At 35.8% G+C, this 13,731-nt stretch overlaps 1 protein-coding gene across 2 annotated transcripts in view; it reads right to left on the bottom strand.

Annotated features, from left to right (window-relative positions):
- LOC101900331 (glucose dehydrogenase [FAD, quinone]) overlaps nt 1-13,731 on the bottom strand; it is a 119,150-nt gene that overhangs the window by 75,109 nt on the left and 30,310 nt on the right. For both annotated transcript variants that reach the window (XM_059127972.1, XM_059127975.1), the window contains exon 2: nt 10,195-10,231. The gene's annotated coding sequence lies outside the window, so the exon portion shown is untranslated. The remainder of the gene's footprint in view (nt 1-10,194; nt 10,232-13,731) is intronic.

Here is a 13,731-nt window from a genome sequence, read left to right as displayed (position 1 = left end):
CATAAAATGGTTCGTGAGCTGAACATATCGCAATATTCCGTTCGGAAAATATTGAAAAATGAGCTCGTGGTAAAGCCATTGAAATTCCAAAAAGTGCAAGAACTTACACTGCAAGAGAAAGAAAATAGACTCAAAAGAGCTAAAGAGTTGCTTCGCTTGGCCGAAAGTGGTGAACTGTCGAATTTGATTTTCTCCGATGACCGATGAGAAAACATTCGTTGTCCAGCAGTTTGTAAACAAAGAAAATGATCGTGTTTACTTGCCAAAGAGGTCAGCTGAAAATGTGCCCCTTCGTTTGGCCACCAGAACTCAAGCGCCGGCCATGGTAATGGTGTGGGCCGCCATAACAGCTGATGGTCGCTCTCCACTCGTATTAATCGACCGTGGCATCAGAATGAATGCCGAATATTATCGCGAAAATATTCTGGAGGGTGTATTAATTAAAAAATTGGGCATTTAACATTTTGGCCGCAGACCTTGGACATTCCAACAGGACTCAGCATCATCGCACTCAGCACGCGTCACCCATGAATGGTTACAAAATGAGTTTCCTCGCTTCATTTCCAGCGTACAATGACCTCCAAAATATCCGGATACCAATCCGTTGGACTATTGTTACTGGAGTATTTTGAAAAGCAAGGTTGGCACTAAAAAATACCAAAGTGTCGATCAGCTCAAGCAAGCGCTTCGCCGGGAATGCCCAAAATACCGTAGAGAAGCGTGGGACGCATACTGGACAGAGTTTTACCACGTGGAAAAATTTGGTTGAATATGGACAAATCCCTCCAATTTTGGTTGATATTATATATATGATGGACATTAAACGTAAAATCGGATGCTATATAAAAATCTGAACCGATCTCCACAAAATTTGGTATAGGTATTTCTATACAATATATGTTTATTTTCTTCACAAAAATACATGGACGGCCGGTCGGAGGGACTAACATGCATAAATCGACTCAGAAAGTGATTCTATGAAGATCCTCAAAAGTAGCTATGGGTCTATCTCGCTTCCTTCTCCATGTTACAAACAAATGCACAAAGAAATTATACCCTTACCAATATGTGTTGCAGGGTATAAAAATTGTGAATTTGGCCAAATATGTCCTCTTCGTGATCTTGTTTTATCTCGTTGCGAACCATTTAAAATCTTGCCCGCCTCTATGTTTAAAATATAAATTTTTATCGTCGTTACTAAATTAAAATCTTGATTAGGATTCAATGAACTGTAGGCGTTATCATTGCTTATTCATAGCAGAACTTTTTGTCGAGTGTGTGTGTTTAATTGCCTATTTCGTCATTTTAATTGGAAATTCTTAGAGATTTTTTTCTTTCACAATATTTTTCAATAACTCATATGGTAATATATTGAATATTTTGAATAAATTAAAAATATATGAAATTATTTCTATGATTATTTTAAGCATTTCTTTAATTAAATGGATTTCTTGTCGCAATTAGTAATTAGATTATATTAACGTCATGAACATAAGCAATTCGAGTACAAATGAAATAATACTACACGAATTGATTACGTTCTTGGCGTGGCTAAGCCAGATACTTCTAACTGAGTTCTGTTTATGATGAAGTACCCAGTAAACAATTTTTTCCGACTGCTCTGATTTTAGATTTTTTTCCGAAATTTCTGACGTTTTTTTCAGAAATTTCTGATAGAAATTGGTCCGATTTTCTAAACGTTTTTTTTTAGAATTTCTGCACATTTTCCTGTGTTTTTAAGCGAAAAAAACTCGAAAAATGTACAAACGGAGAGAGTAGATTGCTCTGGCATATTCTCTCCCACATGTAAACGGATGGTGGTGGTTTGACACATTCTCTCCCATAGTAGTTGTTGTTGTGATCATTTCAAGATCTCAACAACAACAAAGCGCAAAGCAAAAATGCTATTTGTTATTGTTATTGTGAACTGTTAGATTTTCCGTTGTAAAAATGTGCGTTTTGTTGTTGTTGTGAATCAGCCTCATTCTCTTTCGTTCCCAAAAAATATGATGGAAAAAAATTGCAAAAACAACTACATACCGGTTTTCTGTGTGCACTGCTTTTTATTTTTAGTTCTTGTTTAGCAGTTGAAACAGAAACGTGCTTCCGAATTCTGAACGATTTCTTTCAGAAAATCGGAACTTTCTCCCGAATTCCGAGCGTTTTTTTCAGAAAATCTGAATTTTATTCCGAATTTTCTTTCGAATTCTGACCGATTTCTTTTAGAAAATCTGAATATTCCGCCGAATTTCCAGACGAATTTTGCCCGATTTCTTTCAGAAATTCGGAGTTGTCCTCCGAATCTTTTCCGAAAATCTAATTTTTTCTCCTATTTTTTCAAGAATTTTCACCGAATTCGGACCGAATTCGTCCAGAAAATCTAATATTTTTTCAGATTTTTTTCAGAAAATCTTTCCGAATTCGGTGACCACGTCCATACAACTTTCGTACCGAAATCGGAAGGAATTCGGAATCAGAATCGGACATTTTTTCAGAGATTCTGACAGAAATCGGACCGAATTCGGAAAAAATTGTTTACTGGGTAGTTCTTGTTTGTGATACAACTGTGTTAGTAGTTTAGCTTCTAAACTTGATATCAGAAAGATTTGGGAAAGAACTTAAGAAAATTATCTATAATTAACATTTTTTTTTAAAACAATAAACATTTTTTTTTAAATATAAATATTAAAAATATTCCGAAGGAATGGGCTAATATTGGCCATTTCATATCAGACCTAAATAAATATGATATAAATATTGCGACGTGCCAGGTTTGGACAATATCAACTGCATCCTTCGCTTTGCATGACATATGTGATAATTTTTTGAAAATGTTAACATTCCGTTCAATGCTTCATCTAATACATATTAAAATATTAGTATGGGCAAAATTACAAGAAAATAGAACATTTATATCCAATTTATGGAAAACCATAAATTTCATATTCATCTCAGGTTTCTGGAAAAGAGATATAGGAAGTTGAGAAGATTCGCTGGACTGATGTATTCCATCTTAATACCAGATCTTGGGTTTATAAAAATATTGGGATGTGTGAAATATTAAGACAATCGGATTCTTACATCACATTTTTTAAGAGTTTTAATTATTCAAAATTTTTGCCCTTTGTGGGGGAGGCTCTTTATGGAGTGGACCTATATTATCCATTTTTGCACCTGACCTAGAACTGACGCAGATATTAGGACAAAGTCGGAACAAATTCGGATTATTGCTTCTCTTCCTGTGCAGAATATATATATATATATTTTTTTTTTACCAGAGGGAGTGGACCGATGTATTCCATCTTGGCACCATACCTAGGGTTAATAAAATTATTTGGATGCGCGAAATTGAAAGATAATCGGACTCTTACGTCGCATTTTATAAAAGTTGTAATTATTCAAAATGTTGACCCTTTTTGGGGGAGGTACATGATGGAGTGAACCGATATTGTCCATTTTCGCACCTAACTAGTACTGATGGAAATACTACGATTCGTAAAGTTGGAGCAAAATCTGATTATCCCTTCTCTTTCTGTGTAAAAAATAATTTTTTAGAAAATTTCGACTTTTGTGGTGGGGGGGGGGGGGGGTGTACCTGAAGGAGTGGGCCGATATATTCCATTTTCACACCAGACCTAGGGCTAATAATATTATTGGGATGTGTGAAATTTGAAGACAATCGGGCTCTTACGTCAGATTTTATAAGAGTTATAATTATTCAAAATTTTTACCCTTTGTGGGGAAGGTACCTGATGGAGTGGACTGATATAGTCCATTTGCGCACCTCACCTAGCACTGATGAAAATATTACGATTCGCAAAGTTGGAACAAAATCGGATTACTCTTTCTCTTTCTGTGCAATAAATTATTTTCTTTGAAAATTTTGACATTTTGTGTGGGAGGTACCAGAAGGAGTGGACCGATATTGCCCATCTCCGAATTCGAGTTTGAAAATAATATTATGATGTACCAACTTTGGATGAAATCGGATACTCCCTTCGAGAGTTATCGTGCGCACCAGCCAGACAGACAGACGGACGGACGAATGGACATCGCTAGATCGACTCCAAATGTCCTGAAACGGATTTGGACCAAAGAGACCTAGTGTCTAAAACCGTTATTTCGACTAGGCTCGTTTTGGCCGTATCAAATGATATATACCCTCTGTAGCCATATTGCTGTGGGTATTATTAGTACAATTTAGTAAATTTCGAATAAAGCTATCACCAGATACCAAGAGAGACCTCAAAATAACATTTCGGATTCCAGCTCCATCTCTTCAATCAGTACACAATTGAATATAATAATTTTAGTACTCATTTGCAAAACAGTGATATTTCAATTCTAGATACAAATAATCACAATAATATCAAATTTTAGGATTTCGGCTCGACTCGATGGTTACGAGTACGAATTTGAGTACGAATTTCCAAAACTACCTACATTTCTCAGTCCTAGAATGCAATAGTATTCTTATTTCTAAATTTCAAAATTGAAGCTCTATCGGTTCACCCAAATCGAAATACTACCAAATTTAGTACTCTGCGTGCACATAAGTACAAATTTCAAAAACTTCCTCCAAATTCAAATTGTACTAAATTTAGTACCGTTTAGAACTTTTCGTGTGCACGAGTTCACATTTCCAAAACTCCTCCTCCTTACATCGACTCTACTCCTCAACCTTGATTTCCATTCCAAACTTCAAGTTCTCAGTTCTAACCGTTTACATTACGCGAAATGGTACCAAAGTTGTACATTTCAGCACTTTTCGTACACCTATAGTTCGAATTTCCAAAAAACCCTTTGATACATCTATCCTGCACTCCATCAGTGACCCTCATTCCAAATTTAAGAGTTCTAGTTTTAGTCTTTTAATACTTTTCGTACCGTTTTGGTACTAATTTTTAAAAACCCCAGATTTTTCTGACCCTATCGCACCAAGAGTGACTCTCACGCAAAATTTTGAGATTTTCTGTTCTAGTATGAATTTTCGTACACCTATAGTTCGAATTTCCAAAAAACCCTTTGATACATCTATCCTGCACTCCATCAGTGACCCTCATTCCAAATGTAAGAGTTCTAGTTTTAGTCTTTTCTGACCCCTTCGGAGTAAGAGTGACCCTCACCCAAAAATTTCAAGATTACAGCTTCAGCCGTTTCGTCTGTGCGTTGATGAATCGTTATTAATATAGATTCAATTGAATGCTGGATTTAATGAAGTTCTAATACCCTCTCTCTCTCTCTCTTTCTCTCCTTTCTCTCTCTTTGAGAGTTGTCTTGAGTCCCTTTAATATCTATATTTGATAACATACAATCACTTCAAAACTATTTCTTATCACAAAAGGTTGAACAAATTTTCTTCCTCTAGCCATTAATCAATAAACAAAAGCTGTAACAACAACAATTAACAATTGTTTGATAACCGCAACCGTTGAACCAAAGCCAAAGAAAATTTGCATAAGAAATCAATCAAGTCTTGCATTTTTCGCGTATTCGTATTTCAAGTGAAGCCACACACATACATACGTACACACAAAAATAAAAACAAAACACTTCATTTGGCTACGGACGGCGATGTGGCATGGAAGTGTTTATTATGGCCATTTTATCAGATAACAGTTAATTTGCATCGTTAGTTTTGCGTGAAATCAACAATAAGGCCACTAACACCAACAGAGATACGAAGCATAGAGGAGCCAAAAAAAAGATAGGAAATACACACACACATGGGGTGAGGAAAGATTTATTAGATGAATTGATAGAAACAACAGCCACCGACAACATCAGCATTATGTTGCTATGACAATGCAAAAGAAAAAAAAAAAACAACAGCAATGCAAATACCAAACCAGCTACAACTTTGAAACATGGGAAGCAATGCAACATCCAAAGCGAATTCAACACCAGTATCGAACACGAAAACAAGAAAATGGACACATTGAAGATTAATGTGGGAGATTTTTCAAAATTCAATGTTAAGAAAAAAATGAACTAGTTTTTGTTTTATTGATTATATTTTTGTTTATTGATTGATTAATAATGGCAATCATGCAGAGTGCCAACGAAATTTGTATTTGAATGCTTAGGTTGATTAAAACTATTTCACACACTCTGGCTTCTCTGTGGAATATTTCAATTAATTGTCTTTCAATTAATTTTATAAAATCTTATCTAATTAGTTTTTCGACTAATCTTAATTAGATAAAATTTCCGGCATAATACAAGTTTTTTTTAAAAAGTTGAAATATCTGTTGTCAAAGGAGTATTCTGATATTTTAAAAATAGTTAAAACGATTTATTGAAGTCTAGTACTCCTACTTGAGTCGTATAGAAATCCGGATTGAAAGAAATTTGAAAAAAAAAAAACAAGTAAAAAAGCAACTAAGTTTGTCCGGTCCGAAGTATTAAAACCCTCCAGCATTTGGAAGAAACTTGCAAAAATTCCGAAAACTACCACATAAATGAAAACCGTTATATGGGGACAGTACACAGACGTGGACCTGTCACGGGCTGTAGTACCCATTACGATCTTCAAATATGAAATTTGAAATTATTCCGGTAAATAATGTCGCTAAAATCATGAAAATACCGAATATCGGGAGGTAACGTTATATGGGGACTATTTGAAAACGTGGACCGACATGGCTCAGGTACGAACTTATCCTACCTACTAAGAAAATATGCATGTATGCAAAATTTTAGCCTTCTATTTCAAAAAAAAAAAAAAAAAAAAAAAAATCTGATAATCTGATAAAAAAATTACAACGTGCCAGATTTGGATAGATTTCGACTACTTCCTATACTTTATATGAGATATGTGCAAATTTTTGGAAAATGTGGAAACATGCGTGAGGTAACAGACAAAGCGGACCGAAGTATTCAATTTTCATGATTCATCATTATAGAGATAAAAATATTAGTATGTGCAAAATTTGATGCAAAATCGAACATTTATATCCAATTTTATGCGGAATCATACATTTCGATAAATTACATGCTCATATCAGGTTTCTGGCAAAGAGAGAAATATTTAGATATAGCAAGTTGTAAAGAATCGCTGACTTGTTTTACAAGTTATGACAGATTATTGAAAATTATTGAAAATTGTAATCCTTTGTGGGTGAGGTACCAGAATGGGTTGGCAGATATATATAATCTTCACAACAGACCTTGTGTTATCAAAAATGTTTGTTTCTTTAAATATTAATTTCTTTGTGGGGGAGGTACTTGATGGAGTGGACCGATATTGTCCGTTTTCGCAGATGGGCTAGCACTGACGCAAATATTAGGATTCGCAAAGTTGGAGCAAAATAGGATAATCCTTTCTCTTTCTATGCATTAAAATACAGGGTGAGATGAAAATACTGCAACCAACTTCAGACTGCTGTCATTTCTAAGCCACTCGTCCGACAGCTGTTTAAATTATTCCAGTAACAGCTCATTGTATTGTTTACAAGCGTACAAAAAGTTATTGGCGATGGACTTCAAGCGTGATAATGTGATTTTTTTATATTTGGCTGAAAACCCACAAGTGGCTATCGTTAGAGCTCTCCAGCATTTAAATGTGAATAAATCTTTTGTGTCACGTACCATCGTTCGTTACCGTGATACTGGTAGCGTAGCCCGACGTCAAGGAAGTGGACGAAAGAAGACAGCAACATCAGCAGAAATGGTACGAAAAGTAAAGAAGCGACTTGATCGAACCCAGCGTTGCAGTGGCCGAAAAATGGCTCGTGAGCTGAACATGTTCCTTTCGGCAAATATTGGGGTAAAGCCATTGAAATTCCAAAAAGCGCAAGAACTTACACCGAAACAGAAACAGAAAGAAAATAGACTCAAAAGAGCTAAAAAGTAGCTTCTCTTGACCGAAAGTGGCGAACTGCCGAATTTGGTTTTCTCCGGTGAGAAAACATTCGTTATCCAGTAGTTTGCAAACAAACAAAATGACCGTATTTACTTCCAAAGAGGTCAGCTGAAAATGTGCACCTTCGGTTGGCCACCAGAACTCAGGCGCCTGCCATGGTGATGGTGGGGGCCGCCATAACAGCCGATGGTCGCTCTCCGCTCGTATTAATCGACAGTGGCATCAGAATAAATGCCGAATATTATCGCGAAAATATTCTGGAAGGTACAGGGTTGCCCATATTCGACGGATCCATGCTTGGACTGACGCTTCAAACGCGGTATGTCATTAAGCGATGTGACATCTCTGTCAAAAGTTATGGCGTTGCCAGATGGGTCCGTCGAATATGGGCAACCCTGTATATCCTGACTGAATGCTCGTTATCTTGCAAAAAAAGAAAAAAACAAAAAAAAAAAAAATTGAAATAAAAAAGGTATTTTTTAAGTCAGAGCTTTTACTGATATTGGTGGGTATATAAACAAGTGGAAATGTGACATATGGGGCACCGAAAACCCGCACACATGCGTAGAAAAGCCTTTGCACCCAAAACGAATTAAGTACCACTTAGTTATTTTCGAATAATTATAAGACACATTTCCAAAACCATCTCCATATCTAAACCACAGACACCAATAGTAATATCTACATTAAAATTCCATTATCCAATCCAATACCAAATTTAGTACATTTGGTGCGGATTTTGGTCCAGAAGTAAGGAATGGCCGTTACAATATCCGTCCATGTTGAACGAATTTTCATTCACAAAAATTGAAGAGATTAATATTGGCAAAATTTGGTCTCAACAGGACGACGGTCAATATTGTCCATTTTTGCATATGACCTAAGTCGTATCTAAATATTATGAAAGTCGGTAAATTTTCTTCTGATATGAATAATATTTGGTGTAAGACATAAATTTATTTTGGTCAAAATCCGTTCAAATTTAGATATAGCTCCTATTTTAATCTTCATCCGATCTTACGTTTATTGTGGGACAACTGTGAAATATATGCTCAAATGTGATAAATTTGAATAGGGGAATCCGAATTCAAAATACAATACCTATATGTATGTTGTAGCCGAGTTAAGCATTAATCAACCTAGAAGCCGTAATATGTTCCGTTATCGATTTGGTATGAGACATCATATTAACCCCAGAACTGCATATGGAATATGTTATCAAGTTCTGTACAATATTTTATTACTGTGCATAACCTGAGTGTTGTAGGGTATCAAATAGTATTCGCCATCCGATTTGGATTTTTTATTCCCTCCACCATATTATGGAGGGTATATTAACTTTGTCATTCCGTTTGTAACTTCTCGAAATACTCATGTCAGACCGAAAAAAGTATATATATTCTTGATCAGCGTAAAATTCTAAGTCGATTTAGCCATGTCCGTCTGTCTGTCTGTTGCAATCACGCAATCTTTCGAACGAATTGAGATAGAAGGCTAAAATTTTGCACACGTGTTTATTTTTCCAGAAGGAAGTTCCACGTCCATATAGCCCCCATATAACGGTATCTCCCGATATTCGGTATTTTGATGATTTTAGCGACATTATTCACCGGAATTTTTTCAACTTTGGTCGAAATGGATACTACAGCCTATGACAGAAAATTATATGGGCAGGTCCACGTGACTGTGTAGCTCCGATATAACGATACCTCCCTATATTCGGTATTTTGATGATTTTAGCGAAATTATTCACCGGAATTGTTTAAAATTTGATATTTGAAGTCCCTAATGGATACTACAGCCTAAGACAGAAAATTGACTGGGCAGGTCCAGGTTTTCGTGTAGCCCCCATATAAGGGTACCTCCTTATATTCGGTATTTTGACGATTTTAGGAACAATACTCACGGAAATTGATTGTCATATTTGAAGTTCGTAATGGATGCTACAGGCTGTAACAGAAATTGTCTATGCAAGTCCAGGTCTTCGTATATCTCCGATGTAACAATACCTCCCTATGTACGGTATTTTGATGATTTTAGCTACATTATACACCGTCTATTTCAAGTTTCGAATTTGAATTTGGTAATGACTTATGACAAACAATGTCTATGTAGGTCCAGGTCGTATAGACCCCAATATAACGGGTATATTCGGTATTTTAAAAATTTTAACAGAATTTTTTAAGGATTTTATTTTTTGAAAATTTCCAAATTCGTTCTAAATGGTGGAGAGTATTCAAAGTTTGGTCCGCCCGAACTTACTGCTTTTAACTTGTTCCTTACTGAGATCCTCTAATGTTAATAAAATGATATTTATTAGTTTAACTTACCCTCCAATGAAGATCTTATTTCAACGTCGTCTACGATCTGAAACAGAAAAATGAATGACTAAAATATTTACAAATTTCTACAATATATAAGTTTATTTTATGCGAAATATTTAAGAAATAACAAATTTAATAATAGCTTTAGGAGGCAATGGAATATCCATCACTACAAAATCATTTTACCCAGAATCAATTGTCATTGACAAACAAATTCCGCAACTCTGCTAATTAGTCAGCAATTGACCTTGTTGAACTCATCGAATGGCCATCAAGTCGACGTTTTCCAATAAAGCGTAACATCTTCAATGGAAATAAATTCTTTCATAAAAATACCAATATTCAATTCCAGGAACAACAACAATAAACGCTTAGCTGTTTGTAAATCACGTTTTCTTGTGGCATTTTTTGACGAAATGTTGACGTCTGCCTCTTTTTGGTTTTTTTCTTCTGCGTTTTTTTTATCATTTTGCTGTTGGCTAATAATAAACGAGCATCATGTCTGTTGTCTAACTACTGAAACGCCAATTTAAAGGGTTTATTTGCAAACCAAGAAAAAACGATTCGTAATTGGGAAATTCACTATTTTTTCCAAACAACAAATTCCATTGAAAAAAATCCTCCTCTTTATTATGGACCGACAATGAGATGAGATCCCAGCAGTGCAATTGACTTTAGCATCTCTATTTTGCATAACAATAAATATGTTGATGTTGTTGTAAAAGTCGGCCGTTTTCTTGTTTGTTTTCTGTTACTTTTCGGTTGTCCAAAGCAATCTAATAATTCACGAAAAATCGTGTCTTTAGTTTAATGATTTCTGTGAAAAGAGTCACTGTTGCTGTCTTTGTTGCAAGATGAGCCGAAAGGGATGTAAGGGGAAGGGGGTGAAAATTTAAAAGTGAATGACGTTTAGGTGTAGTGGAAAAGATGTATATGTGGCAAAAAGTGAGAGTATATTTTCGATGTTTGCGATAGTATCTAGACGCTGAAGGGTCATTCAGAAGAATTGCGGATTTCTAGAGAGAGAAGACCTTGAAAAGGTCATCTAAAAAGAAAAGAGTTTTGAAGGAGATATAAAGAGCAACTGTCTTTAACTTGTCTTCCATAGAGATAAGGGACTTTTCTCTATGGAAGAGCTTTTTTGGATAGAAAATTTTTTGATGGTCTTCTCCCGAATACCTCTTGAAGTTTTTCTACATCCCTTCTGAAAGTCCTATAGTCCTATAGCCGAAATTTCATCTAAAGGTCCTATAGCCGGAAGTCCTACTGAGGGTCTTCATAGCCGGAAGACCTTTTGAAGGTCTTCTATAGCGGGTAGACCTTCTAAAGGTCTTCTATAACGAGTAGACCTTTTGAATGTCTTCTGTACCCAGAAGACCTTCTGAATGTCTTCTATACCCGGAAGACCTTCTGAAGGTCTTCTATAGCTGGTAGACCTTCTGAAGGTCTTCTATAGCCGGTAGACCTTCTAAAGGTCTTCTATAGCCGATAGACCTTCTAAAGGTCTTCAATAGCCGGTGGAACTTCTGAAGGTCTTCAGTAGCCGGTGAACCTTCTGAATGTCTTCTATACCCGGAAGACCTTCTGAAGGTCTTCTTAGCTGGTAGACCTTTTGAAGGTCTTCTATAGCCGGTAGACCTTCTAAAGGTCTTCTATAGCCAGTAGACCTTCTAAAGGTCTTCTATAGCGGGTAGACCTTCTAAGGGTCTTCTATAACGAGTAGACCTTTTGAATGTCTTCTATACTCAGAAGACCTTCTGAATGTCTTCTATACCCGGAAGACCTTCTGAAGGTCTTCTATAGCTGGTAGACCTTCTGAAGGTCTTCTATAGCCGGTAGACCTTCTAAAGATCTTCAATAGCCGGTAGACCTTCTGAAGGTCTTCAGTAGCCGGTGGACCTTCTGAAGGTCTTCAATAACCGGTAGACCTTCTGAAGGTCTTCTATAGCCGGTAGACCTTCTGAAGGTCTTCTATAGACAGATGAAATTATAAAGATCTTCTATAGAGGAAAGGCCTTTGGAGGTCTTCTATAGACAGGAGAAAAGAAAATAATCTGTCTTCCATTGGAAGAAGAAATTTTGAAGGTATTCTATTGGAAGAAGACCTTTTTAAGGTCTTCTGTAGAAAGAAGATCTTCTCAAGATCTTCTATAGATAGAAGTCCTTTTGAAGGTCTTGTATTGAAAGGAGACCTTTTGAAATTGTCTTCTATTGAGAGAAGAACTTTTAAAGATCTTCTTTTGAGAGAAGACCTTTTAAAAATCTTCTGTTGAAAAAAGACCTATTGAAGGTCTTCTATTGAAAGATTTTTTTGTAGAAGACCTTTTCAACGTCCTCCTTAGAAAAAAGACCTTTGAAGATCTTCTATAGGCAGAATCATTTTGAAGGTTTTCTATTGAAAGGAGGCCTTTAGAAACTCTTTTATTGAAACCTTTTCAAGTTCTTCCGTTGAAGGAATATCTTTTGAAGGGTTTCTATTGAAAGAAGAACTTTTAAAGTTCTTCTATTGAAATAAGACCTTTTTAAGGTCTTCTATGTCTTCTATTTGAAGCCTTTAAAAGTCTTCTGTTGCTAGAAAATCTTTTGAAGAAGACCTTTTGCAGGTCTTCTATTGAAGCAAGAGATTTTGAAGGTCTTCTACTGAAAGAAGACCCTTTGATGATAATCTTTGAAAGAAGGCCTTTTAGAGGTCTTTTAAACACCGAAAACTTTCTGAAGTTCCTCTATAGACTGAAGACCTGTTGTAGGTCTTTGAAGGTCACCTTTTGAAGGTCTTCTATTAAAAGAAAGCCTCTTGAAAATCTTCTATTTAAAGAAGACCTTTTGAAGTTTTCCTATTTTGAAAAGACGTTTTGATCGTCTTCTATTGAAAGAAGTCCTTTTGAAGTTCTTCTATTGAGAAAAGACCTTTTGAATATCTCCTATTGAGAGAAGACTTTTTCAGGTCTTCTATTGAAAAAAGACTTTTGGAGGTCTTCGAATGAAAGAAGATGTTTTAAAGGTCTTTTACTCGAAAAAGATTTTTTGGAGGACAGAATATCTATTAAATGTCTTCTATTAACAAAAGACCTTTGAAGATTTTGTATAGACAGAAGAGCTTATGAAGGCCTTATTTAGGAAGAAGAGCTTCGTAGGTCTTATTTAGACGGAAGACATTTTTATACCATCAGCCATATGGCTAGAGAAGGTATATATAATTTGATACGGCCAAAACGTGCCTCATCGAAACAACGGGTTTAGACCCTAGGACTCTTTGAAACAAATCCGTTTCAGGGCAGTTTGGAGTCCATCTAGCGATGTCCGTCTGTTTGTCTGGCTGCTTCGCACAATAACTCTCGAAGGGAATATCTGATTTGGTCTAAACTTGTACATCGTAATGTTATTATACAATTTAGATCGAGTTCGATGATGGACATTATCGGTCTACTCAATTTTCAAAAAAAAAAAAGGCAGCGAAGTTTGGCCGGGCCGAACTCTTAATACCTTCCACCATTTGGAAGGAACTTGGAAATTTTCAAAAAAATTCCGGATACTACCACTTAA

This window comes from Musca domestica, unplaced genomic scaffold, assembly GCF_030504385.1.
Source record: "Musca domestica strain aabys unplaced genomic scaffold, Musca_domestica.polishedcontigs.V.1.1 102, whole genome shotgun sequence".
Classification (NCBI taxonomy): domain Eukaryota; kingdom Metazoa; phylum Arthropoda; class Insecta; order Diptera; family Muscidae; genus Musca; species Musca domestica.
Note: the sequence above shows the minus strand (reverse complement) of the source record. Positions and strands in the feature narration are given on the sequence as shown.